Raw genomic sequence first — 11,543 nt, 5'->3', positions numbered from 1 at the left:
AAACATTTGGTTATCTCTTGGTAGCAGAATCATGTGTGGTTTTTATTTCCTTTATTATACCTTTTCATATATCTAAGTTTTTATAAGCACATGTGAGTTTTTTTTTTTTTTAATTTTTAAGTAATAATCGTTTCTTCATTTTGAAGAAAAAAATAAACCCGACTCTTACTATAATATAGAGTTGGCCAAAAAGTTCATTCAGATTTACATGCCAGCACATGGAAAAGCCCAAACGAAATTTTTGGCCAACCCAATAATGACTATCATCAACAGACTCATCCCATGAAGTTCTTATTTTTTCTTTTATTGGAATTTATAGTCCATAGAGCAGTTTTACATAAATGATTTTGTTTAATCTTGACAAAAAGTCAACAGGAGAAGAAAGGCAAGTATGATATTTTGATTCCTACTGAACTATAGAATAAAACCAACCCCTTCAATCAGGAATGAGTAAATGTACCCTCACAACCTTGGAGCCCAGCTGTCTTCTTTTTCTTCAATAAGTCCATATTTGATGCAGTCTTGACAGGTCCTGGGGACAACAATGATATAAAAAAAACGAATGGAAGCCGTCTCACCCTATCGTCCCTGGGTCTTGCTGGCTACAGTCCCTATCCTCACTTTTCTCTCTCCCTGCTCCTATTCATAAAAGAGAGTATAATGTCTCTTCTGTGGCCTTATTTTCATCATTTGTTTACACAAGCCTAATCTGCAAGGCCAGCTAGAGTTGAAAGCCCTGTTTTCCCCTCACATCTCATGTCCCCCTTCTCTCCTAGGAATGATAACACTTCACATATGGATAGCACTTTCCAGAAGGCTTCCACATACATCACTTCACTGGGTCCTCCTAATAAACCTTTGAGGTCTGCACATCAGATAGCATTACCCCGCATTAGAGATAAGGAAACCAAAACACAGGTTGCGTGACTTGCCAAAAATCACAGTTAGTTACTGATAAACAAAGGACTAGAATCTAGGGCCTTACAGGAAAAGCCCAGAACCCTCTGCGTTTTTGCTTTGATCTTATAGTCTAGCATATGACCCACTGATAGGGCCCTGCAGAATCTAAAACTTGTTAGAAACTAAACTGATGAAAGCAAGATTGTGGGTTCAATTTCCAAGTGGCTAGTTGTGATGCTTGCACTGGAGTGTGCAAAGGCAGGCAACAGACCAGCAAGTAGGACCCAACTTACAAAAAAGACTTGTTAAGAATGTGTAGATGACTCAGTTCAATTCCACCACCATCATGAATTGAATACCTTAGTTACCTGTTCTTTTAAGCCTACAGAAATATATTCACAGAAATATATAATAACCTTCCTTAGAAAGAGACTACACAAATCTATGTTTCTATAATTGACATATTCTGTCATCATAGTTTTCTTGGGATAGTCTCAACTTATACTAATTGTCCTGGTGCAATTAATGACTATCCCTTTCACTCAGAAAAAAAGTCCCAGTGTGGAGGATAATTTATATGGTCATCCTATATACATATCACAGAGAACAAATGTGCAATTTCAGTAGACACTGAACATATTGATTTTCAACAGGGCAAGTCCCAAATGTTGTAAGAAGGACTACTGTTATTGAACTACATTGCTGGAAAAATTCCCAGTGTTAAATGGCCTTCAGTAAAGACATAGTAAGACACACATCCCTTTGTGTTCTGTGGGGCTCAAGTTTTAAAACATAGTGAAATTCTGGCTAGCTGCAATCCATTTGCTAAATGATTTTGGTTTTTCTCCACCTTATTCTCTCACCTGATACTGTATCTTTTCTCATTGCTTATCATAAGTGTTCCTTTCCACATTCATTTTTAAAAATGAGAAGAAACAAATTAGAATTCGTGTTTTTTTGACTTAAAATTATAATGTCTCCTACGTTTCCCAAAGGAATCCTGCCAAAGCAATGGCCTAGAACAATAGCAATTTGCCAAAAGGTAAGAGATAAGATCTTCATGGCAATTCCAATTCAAGACTTTGAGCTTATGAAAATCGTTTTCCCCATGGGTAACATGGAGAGAATACCTACTCTTGAGTTACTGAAAAACATAAGTTGTTGTGACTCACGCAATTGGTAAACAATTTATTTTGATCTCCTTAGAAGTTCCAGTACTGCCTCAACAAAAGACTTGGTCCTCATTCTCAGGAAACAAAAGCTTATTCCAAAGGACAGACTCAAGATAGTACATAATTAAACACCAAGAGTATACTTCAAAAAGCAGTATGGGTTAGCCTTAGGAGAAAGTGGTATGGGTTGGAGTAGTAAGCAAGCAAGTCGGTTGGTAATATTTTTTCCCAAAAGCACCCCAAACAACTCAAGAAAATTATCTGAAGGGTGTGTGGGTACATGCTCAGTTGCTTTGATTGTGTCCAACTCTTTGTGACCCTGTGGTTGTAGCCCACCAGGATCCTCTGTCCACAGGATTCTCCAGGCAAGAATATTGGAATAGGTTGCCATGCCCTCCTCCAGGGGATCTTCCCCACCCAAGGATCAAACCTGAGTCTCCTGCATTGGAGGTGGATTCTTAACAGTTGAGGCAATGGGAAAGCCCATCTGAAGGGCATACAACCACTTTTCCAAAGTCCCCCTGGATTCAACAGAACTTTTTCACTTTTTCAGTAAAGGCCTTAAGTGATTCAGACACTTCATGAAATAAATTAATATATATATTGGAGTAACCCAGTTCAATCATCTGAGCAAGCAAAGATGGCAAAATCTACACTCTGTTGAAATTTTTTTATTTTTTGTTTTTTCACACAGCTCTGTCTTCCACTGTCATTTTAACAAGCCTAACCAGACTGCAGTTCTTTCTGAGGTATACACATGTAAAGATAGTGTCTAAAAGACATGAGTAAACACATCTGCCCAAATCCCAGTAGAAAACAGACAGGAAGAGACAGTAACCTCAGGTTCTTTGAAGCAAGAATTTAGCTATTCTGTGATAATACACCTCTCTTACAATCATGAATCTTTCCGTATTACTGAGCACCTACAGGTTCCCTGACCAGGCCCTGTAGTGAAGATCTTTGTCCTGCAGGAATGCCTGAATTGGGAGAGCGACTGCAATAGGGCCCTTAGCCAGACACTAGATTAGACTCTTTATACAAGCTCAGCCTTAAATTAACTTTCCAGTTAGCCCCATTTTACAGATGAGGAAACAAATGCTCAGAGAAAATATTATGCCCAAGGGTACAAAGCGGTAAACTAGAATTAAATCAGGGTTTTCATGGTTTCAAAGCCTCTGCTCTTTTTACCATCCCAGGCTTGCTTTGTTCTCATTTTCATTGCAAGCCCTGTTATTTGGCACTGCTGAAGAGAACGATTTGATATCTGGATGTTTTTCCCACCAGGATCCTCCCAGAAGAAGATGTCCTAACTTCAGTGCAACAAAAACCTGAGTGATAACATCAGATTTTGCCAGAATGGAGTTACATCCTGGCTGTCATACAGAAACCCAGGCCTCCAACAGTGAGCACACTATTATGCCACATTCTTTCAACAACTCCAGGAGAATGGAGGAAAACAATGACATGGGTAATTTAAAATAATAGAGGAATTTTTTTTTTTAAATCCTTGTGTCTTAGCTTTGAATTAATTATATGATTATTGTTTTATTTACTTGAGTTCCTAACCACATTTTTCAAATGTTAAATTACAATTGTTCCACAGTTTCTGAAACAATGTTAGCTAAGTACTAGAGCAAGTCAGCCAAGAAAATACCAGACAGCAGAGAAACTAAATTCAGGGCCCAGCTTCTATGAGGCCAAAGTGCTGGTAGCATCAGACATGTTACTAACTTATCTGGCCCTCAGTTTGCTCAAGAAGAAAATAAAGGGGACTAACCCGGTGACCCAGTGGCTAAGACGCTGCACTGCTAATACAGGGAGCTGAGGTTCAATCTCTGATCAGAGAGCTAGAGTCCACATGCTGAGTAAGGGTTTCCATGCCACAGGTAAGACCCAGGACAGCCAAATCAACTTTTTTAAAAGAGAAGAAGAAAATGAAGGAATTGATCTAGAATATTTATCTGTCTATTCAGTAAATACTTATTATTAGTTATCAATATAAGTCTTAGCCCTCATGATGTTTACAGTCTAGTGAGCTTCCCTGATGGCTCAGTAGTTAAAGAATCTGCCTGCAATGTAGACAGGAGACATTTGTTCCATCCCTGGCTTGGGAAGATGCCCTGGAGGAGAAAATGGCAACCCATTACTGTATTCTTGTCTGGAGAATTCCATGGACAGAGGAGGTTGGAGGGCTACAGTCAAAGGTTCACAAAGAGTCAGACACAACTGAGCATGCACGCACAGACAGAAGAAATAAACAAGATGACAATTTCAATAGTGTGATAATTGCTATAAAAAGATAAATAGAGGATGCCACGGGAGTGAACAGAGGAGCTTCTAATTCATTCTAGGGTACTGAAGGGGTGCACAGTTGTGGGAGTGACATCTAAAGCAGAGGCATAAAGGATCAATAGGAGTTAGCCAGCAAAGCAGGCACACACAGAGGGTGGAGCCGCATCCCAGGCAGATGGGACTGCCAGGGGGAAACCTGAGGGGCCCTTCCCTGGCCCCTTGTGAAACTGGCTTAGTCTGGCTAGTTCGTGAAAAGGCAGTTGGAGAGTGGGCAGAGGGGAGAAGGAAAGGTAGGAAGCAGCTAGACCCATCATTAGGGGCTTTGCCTATCATCCAAAGGAGTTTGGACTTGATTCTTTCCTTTGGATCTTACTAAGAACCACACATCCTTCTAGGTTTTGGGGTTACCAGAAGAGCAAACCAGAGATAGGTTCCTGTTTCTACAGAGTGACATAAGAATCCATTCAAAGGTTAAAGCAGGGAAATGACATGATCAGAGTTTTAGAAAGACCACACTGACTACAGGGTAGGCACACAGCTTGGACAAGGATAACACTTTTTCAGCTAAAAAATTATAACTCCATGATTTAAAACCTAAGATATAATAAACTATAAAAATCTTATGTTAATATTTATATTATATATGAATATATAATTGTATCCTTTTTCATATGTATGATATCTTTGATTTACAGATTCTTTTGCAAGTGTTCAATCAATTGAATGGGTTCTTTCCCTTGTTGTATGTTCAGACACAGAAACATTTGGTGGGGAAGGAAAGAGAGCCAACATGTATTGAGAATACTGAATGGATCCATGTTAATAGTGTTCACTTTACAGATGATGAATCCTGAATCTCAAACTCAGTTAATTCTAAATGTCACTCACTAAGAATAAAGCCAAGATCCACAAGTCATTTTCTGATTTGTCTGCTGTACATCAAAACCCATAGTTTTGTATGTCTCAAGGAATATCTATAATATAGTCACCACTGACCTTGAGCTCTCAGAAGACTGATGAACGAACTTATGGGTATCAGCTCGTTGACTCAGTATAGTTAGTGATTGTGTAAGTGTGTCCTGAAAGTGAAGTGGAAGTGGAAGTTAAAGGTGTTCAGTCACGTCCAACTCTTTTCGACCCATGGATTATACAGTCCATGGAATTCTCCAGGCCAGAGTACTGGAGTGGGTAGCCTTTGCCTTCTCCAGGGGATCTTCCCAACCCAGGAACCAAACCGAGTCTCCCACATAGCAGGCAGATTCTTTACCAACTGAGCTATCGTCCTATTTTTGATAAACTGCAAATTCCTGGTATTCAAAAACCATCTGTATCTCAAATTCTGCTGTGAGTTTCTAGAAAATAGAACTCAAGTCCAGCCAAATATTGAAAGCGAGAGTTTCGGGTAGGGAGAAGGTAGTCGTTTCCTTGGAGTAGACAGAATGCACAGACAGCGAAAAGAGAGTCAAAACTTGAAAAACATTTAGTGCTTCCTAGAAAGTTGTTTTCCAGTACAAGAAATACTGCTTTCAAGTACAAGAATTCCTTGAACTTCCCAAAAATAAACGAAAAATAAATAATAAAAACCACTTCAGGCTTCAGAGCCCATTCCTGCTCTGTTCACTAAGCACTTCCTTTCCTCTTGGCATGTTGGCTTTTGTCCCCTCCCCAGGAACCCCAGCCCTCACCCAGTAGGGGTTTACAAAGCCTGTGGGAGCTTGGTGGCCTCCCCACACTTCCTGGTCCCCATCCACCACCCCCAGATCTTCCAGAGTTCCCTGCTTCCTGTCCTGGAGCTAAGCCCCTTATAAGACTCACAGAAGGTGGGACACTTTCTTTTGAAGCCTCTGAAAATCTGTTTCTTCTAAAATAAGGCACCTAACAACCACTGAGTGAGGGAAAGACTGGGTATCTTTCTTCTTCATTTTGTTTGCTTTTGTTTGAAGCATCATATTCAGTCACATCTGCTCACACCCAAGTTTAGCAGACTGTTGGCTACTTAGAATTTCTAATGTCAGATTTTCTTTGGGCCCACATACTACACACAGGCTTCCCAAGTGGTGCTAGTGGTAAAGAATCTGCCTGCCAATGCAGGAAACACAAGAGACATGGTTTTGATCCCTAGGTCAGGTAGATCCCCAGGAGTAGTAAATGGCACTCCACTCCAGTATTCTTGCATGAAAAACTCCATGGGCAGAGGAGCCTGGCAGGCTACAGTCTGTGGGGCTACAAAGAGTCGGACATGACTGAGTACACACATATACACAGACAGTCTTGTGCTTTATTAAACTAGTCATGCTATTTTCATTCCCATTGCTAGAAACTGATCTTTTCAGTTTGCATTTGCTGCAGTTCTGGCTAATGAGATGAGAGATGTCTGCTGGTGAAGTCTGAGAAAGTTTTCCTTGCTTTAAAAAAAAAAGAAAAAAAGAAAAGAGGCACCTCACCTAGGAGGAAGCAGCTCCCTCTCCTTCTAGGTTTGGTAACTAAAAGCATCTTCATGATCTTTCAGTGATGAAGAGAATCCTGAGATTCTGAGAACAGAATCTGACCTACTCAAGGTGGCAGAGCAAGAAGATGGAAAGAACCTGGGTCGTCTTCTTACTAACCCTGGAGATGTCTGACTATAGGGCTCCTTCTTAGGAAAGTAAGAAGTTTTCCTCGTTGTTTAAAACATTCTGAATCAGGCTTTCCACATACTTGAAAATGGCATGGCCCACTCTGGAACTGATGAATGAGACAATAAACTTAGTAGTGTGTGATAACAAAAAGCCAGGCATGGAAAGACATAACAGGAAAGAAAGCTTTCTTTGTCAAGGAAGGAGCAGTGCAATGTCTGTATGCAATATAATGTGTGCCATTTGACTTTGTCTTTTGGTCCAGCCACCCACCAGATTTGGAGATCATGAGTAAATATTGAAAGAAGTATTTATGTTTTAAAATTCCATAAGCAGCATCCTCCCTCTACCCTGGGGCCCAAAGGAAGATGTTTCTCTTGTTTCAAACTAAAACCCCCACAGCTTTGAAGCTCTTGAGCTTCACTGCCTCACTGCAGTGAGAGAAATAGGTGCTCAGCAAATGTCCACCAGAAATAGGAATCAGGATGAAAAGTGGTGTCCATGGAGCCTGCAGGGGCTGGGGGAGTGGTAGAAGTCCCCCACCCCACCCCATGCCAGATGTGGTGTCCCTAAGCATAGCACTGGAAACTGGCAGGAGACTGTGAAGCCCAGTGGCTCACAGCACTGGCCAGATGGATGGGATCTGGTTGTAAACACATGTGAGACTGTCTCTGGAGACTGCCAGAGATATTTAGGAGACCATTGCTGGAAGCTGGTAATGAAGGACCCTGCACCGACAGGTGGGAACAAAGGTAGGAGAAATTTGAATGATTGCTGTTCCTGTCACTTTATCCATACCCACAGGTAACTAAAAAGATGAAAGCAACTGAGAAAAAAAAGGAAGCCTTTGTGGCCCATTAGGAAGGGAGCTAACATAATATTTTGATGGAATTTCCAGCAAAGCAACAGATTAGAAGTTTAAATGGATTATGGCACTGCCCTTATTGAGTCATTTTTCTTTATACCTATCCAAGCAGAATCATAACCAAGGAGAGAAATGTGGGTCCCATAATGAGAGGACAAGAGTCCACTAACCAGATCAACCTTCAGATAATTCTGGTAACAGGAATCACTACTTGAAACTTTAACATTTTTAATCAGATAAAATTAAAAGGGAATCATTACTCACCTAGTACCAGACATCCTGGACTGCGAAGTCAAGTGGGCCTTAGGAAGCATCACTACGAATGAAGCTAGTGGAGGTGATGGAATTCCAGTTGAGCTATTTCAAATCCTAAAAGATGATGCTGTGAAAGTGCTGCACTCAATATGCCAGCAAATCTGGAAAACTCAGCAGTGGCCACAGGACTGGAAAAGGTTAGTTTTCATTCTAATCCCTAAGAAAGGCAATGCCAAAGAATGCTTAAACTACCACACAATTGAACCTTCTCACACGCTAGGAAAGTAATGCTCAAAATTCTCCAAGCCAGGCTTCAACAGTATGTGAGCTGTGAACTTCCAGATGTTCAAGGTGGATATAGAAAAAGGAGAGGAACCAGAGATCAAATTGCTAACATCTGTTGCATCATCGAAAAAGCAAGAGAGTTCCAGAAAAACATCTATTTCTGCTTTATTGACTATGTCAAAGCCTTTGGCTGTGTGGACCACAACAAAGTCTGGAAAATTCTTAAAGAGATGGGAATACCAGACCACCTGACCTGCCTCTTGAGAAACCTGTATGCAGGTCAGGAAGCAACAGTTAGAACTGGACATGGAACAACAGACTGGTTCCAAATAGGAAAAGGGGTATGTCAAGGCTGTATATTGTCACCCTGCTTATTTAACTTATATGCAGAGTACATCATGAGAAACACTGGGCTGGATGAAGCATAAGCTGGAATCAAGATTGCCAGGAGAAATATCAATAACCTCAGATATGCAGATGACACCACCCTTATGGCAGAAAGTGAAGAAGAACTAAAGAGCCTCTTGATGAAAGTGAAAGAGGAGAGGGAAAAAGTTGGCTTAAAGCTCAACATTCAGAAAACTAAGATCATGGAATCCAGCCCCATCACTTCATGGCAAATAGATGGAGAAACAATGGAAACAGTGGCAGACTTTATTTTTTTTTTTGGCTCCAAAATCACTGCAGATGGTGACTACAGCCATGAAATTAAAAGACGCTTACTCCTTGAAAGAAAAGTTATCACCAACCTAGACAGCATATTAAAAAGCAGAGACATTACTTTGCTAACAAAGGTCTGTCTAGTCAAAGCTATTGTTTTTCCAGTAGTGATGTATGGATGTGAGAGTTGGACTATAAAGAAAGCTGAGCACCAAAGGATTCATGCTTTTGAACTGTTGGTGTGCTTTTGAACTGTGAACTGAGAAGACTCTTGAGAGTCTCTTGGACTTCAAGGAGATCCAACCAGTCCATCCTAAAGGAGATCAGTCCTGGGTGTTCATTGGAAGGGCTGATGTTGAAGCTGAAACTCCAATACTTTGGCCACCTCATGCGAAGAGCTGACTCATTGGAAAAGACCCTAATGCTGGGAAAGATTGAAGGCAGGAGGAGGAGGGAACGACAGAGATGAGATGGTTGGATGACATCACTGACTCAATGGACATGAGTTTGAGTAAACTCCGGGAGTTGGCGATGGAAAGGGAGGCCTGGCGTGCTGTACTCCATGGGGTCACAAAGAATCAGACATGACTGAGTGACTGAACCGAACTGAACTGAACTGAGATTCAATCACAGAGGATTTTAAACTGTAGAACTTTGGGACAATTGAGCAGTGACTATAAAACTAGAAGAATCAGGCCTTCCAATATTCACTTAGAATCTGTGCTGAAACTGTAGTTGTGTTCCTCTATCTGCTTTCATTGTTGATCCTAACCCCAGGGCATGGGGTGTGTGTTGGGTGGGTGGGTGTGAGTATATGTGGTGTCTTCAGAGACTCAAGTTTGTGAGAAGTAGCATACCATCTCTCCTACTTGGCCTTGATGGACCTTACCAAAGAAAATCTGGGAGATCAAAACTCTTATTTGGCTAAACCTGGAACAGAATTCAGTGGATTCTTGTTTCCAACAATCAAGAATCCACTGAGCAGAGCAAGGAGGAAGCAACATAAGGCCACCAAGATGAGATTTTTTTCAAAACACTCTGAGATGACAAAAAAATCAGTGACAAAATTAGCAAAGCCCTCTAGCTTAATCTTTTCACTTTCCTAATTCACATAAAATAAAATCACATTTCAGCGCCACCCAGTGAAAGATTGAGGGAAATGGGAAATGGTTACTACTGACATTTCAAAAATGTTCATCCTGAAAAATGGACATGGTCAGGGAGGCACTGACCATGGCATGGTCTAGAGCATGATTCTATGATATTTGTAAATTAGCTTTAAATAACTGTAGGTACTTTAAAGGGGGAAATCCCTTAAGTACCTAAAATTATCCCCTAAGGAATGTTCTAGACCCTGGGATTCCCTTGGGAGTGAAGCTTACACCACGGTTAGGTTCCAGAGTCTTAACTAGGATCAGGCAGGAACATCAGAGTCCAGGGAAGTAGGAGGCAGAGTCTTGGTGAAAACACAAAATCATGTTCAAGAAATCATAGGGAGATCAAACCAGAAAATCCAAGTACAACATAAGATCAAGGGGCTGGCTTCAGGCCAGGAACAGGAAAAGAAGCCAGAAGACTGAAGGAATAAAAGTGGAGAAGGTAGGATTCAAGGGAGTAGAATTCAGAAAGTTTATATTATGCAAGGTATCCAAAAGGTTCTCCTATTGGGTCTGGCATAGTCTAACAGGAATGGTCACCCTGGCTTAAAGGAGCAGATAAGAGTAAAACAGAATAACTCAAGGGAAAAAACATGCCAGGAAAATTTTGTTCTTTCTATCTCCACCCTCAACTATCTCAACTATTGATTTCACTTCTCATCCACAAAATATACAGGGGGCAAATGATTGCCAAATGTAGACAGGCATTTTCTTTCTACACAAATAACTTTAAAAACGTAATTTCAAACAGTTTCAAATAAGTTTCAGGGGGCATTCCAAAGAAGAAAAATCACTTTTCAGTTAGGAAGAGAAAATAAGAAAATATACTATTTTTGAGCACCTGGTAAGTGCCAGGCATGGCTTCTCACCACAATCCTGGAATATTATTAGCCCCAATATTTATATGAGGAAATAAAGACTCAAGAGGTCCATCCCCAGATAATCCAGGAGAGACAGATGCAAGGCCAGATATGACTCAAAAGATTTCTTGTGAGAGAAGCAGGGAAGGTTCATGTCAGGGAAATGGCCTGCCATCTGAAGCTTGCAAGATGGCTAAGAGAAGCTAAAAGGGAGTTGCCTGAAGTGAGCATTCTAGGAGAAGAAACAAAGTGAACAAATGCAGAAAGATAGGAAATACAGATACTGTCCAAAAAATGCAGACAACTGAGTTAGTTGGAAACGGATGGAGCAACAAAGAGCCACACAAAAAGAGGAAGTATAAGAAGTCATGAACAGAGCCTGAAAACGCTTCCCCGCAAATCCATGTGTCATCCTTGTGGTACCTGCATGTTCTACAGCCACTCTAAAGAGTCCCATCAAGTAAATCATTGCAGGACAAATT

The 11,543-nt window shown here is 40.8% G+C and overlaps 1 long non-coding RNA gene across 1 annotated transcript in view; it reads right to left on the bottom strand.

Moving 5' to 3' along the window:
• Positions 1-283: 283 nt before the first annotated feature.
• Positions 284-11,543, bottom strand: part of LOC133067199 (uncharacterized) — a 127,452-nt gene continuing 116,192 nt past the window's right edge. The window contains exon 4 of the long non-coding RNA XR_009695220.1: positions 284-532. This is a non-coding gene — a long non-coding RNA (uncharacterized LOC133067199). The remainder of the gene's footprint in view (positions 533-11,543) is intronic.

This window comes from Dama dama, chromosome 12, assembly GCF_033118175.1.
Source record: "Dama dama isolate Ldn47 chromosome 12, ASM3311817v1, whole genome shotgun sequence".
NCBI classification, from domain to species: Eukaryota; Metazoa; Chordata; class Mammalia; order Artiodactyla; family Cervidae; genus Dama; species Dama dama.
The sequence above is the reverse complement of the archived record's forward strand: the minus strand, read 5'-3'. Positions and strand labels throughout refer to the sequence as shown.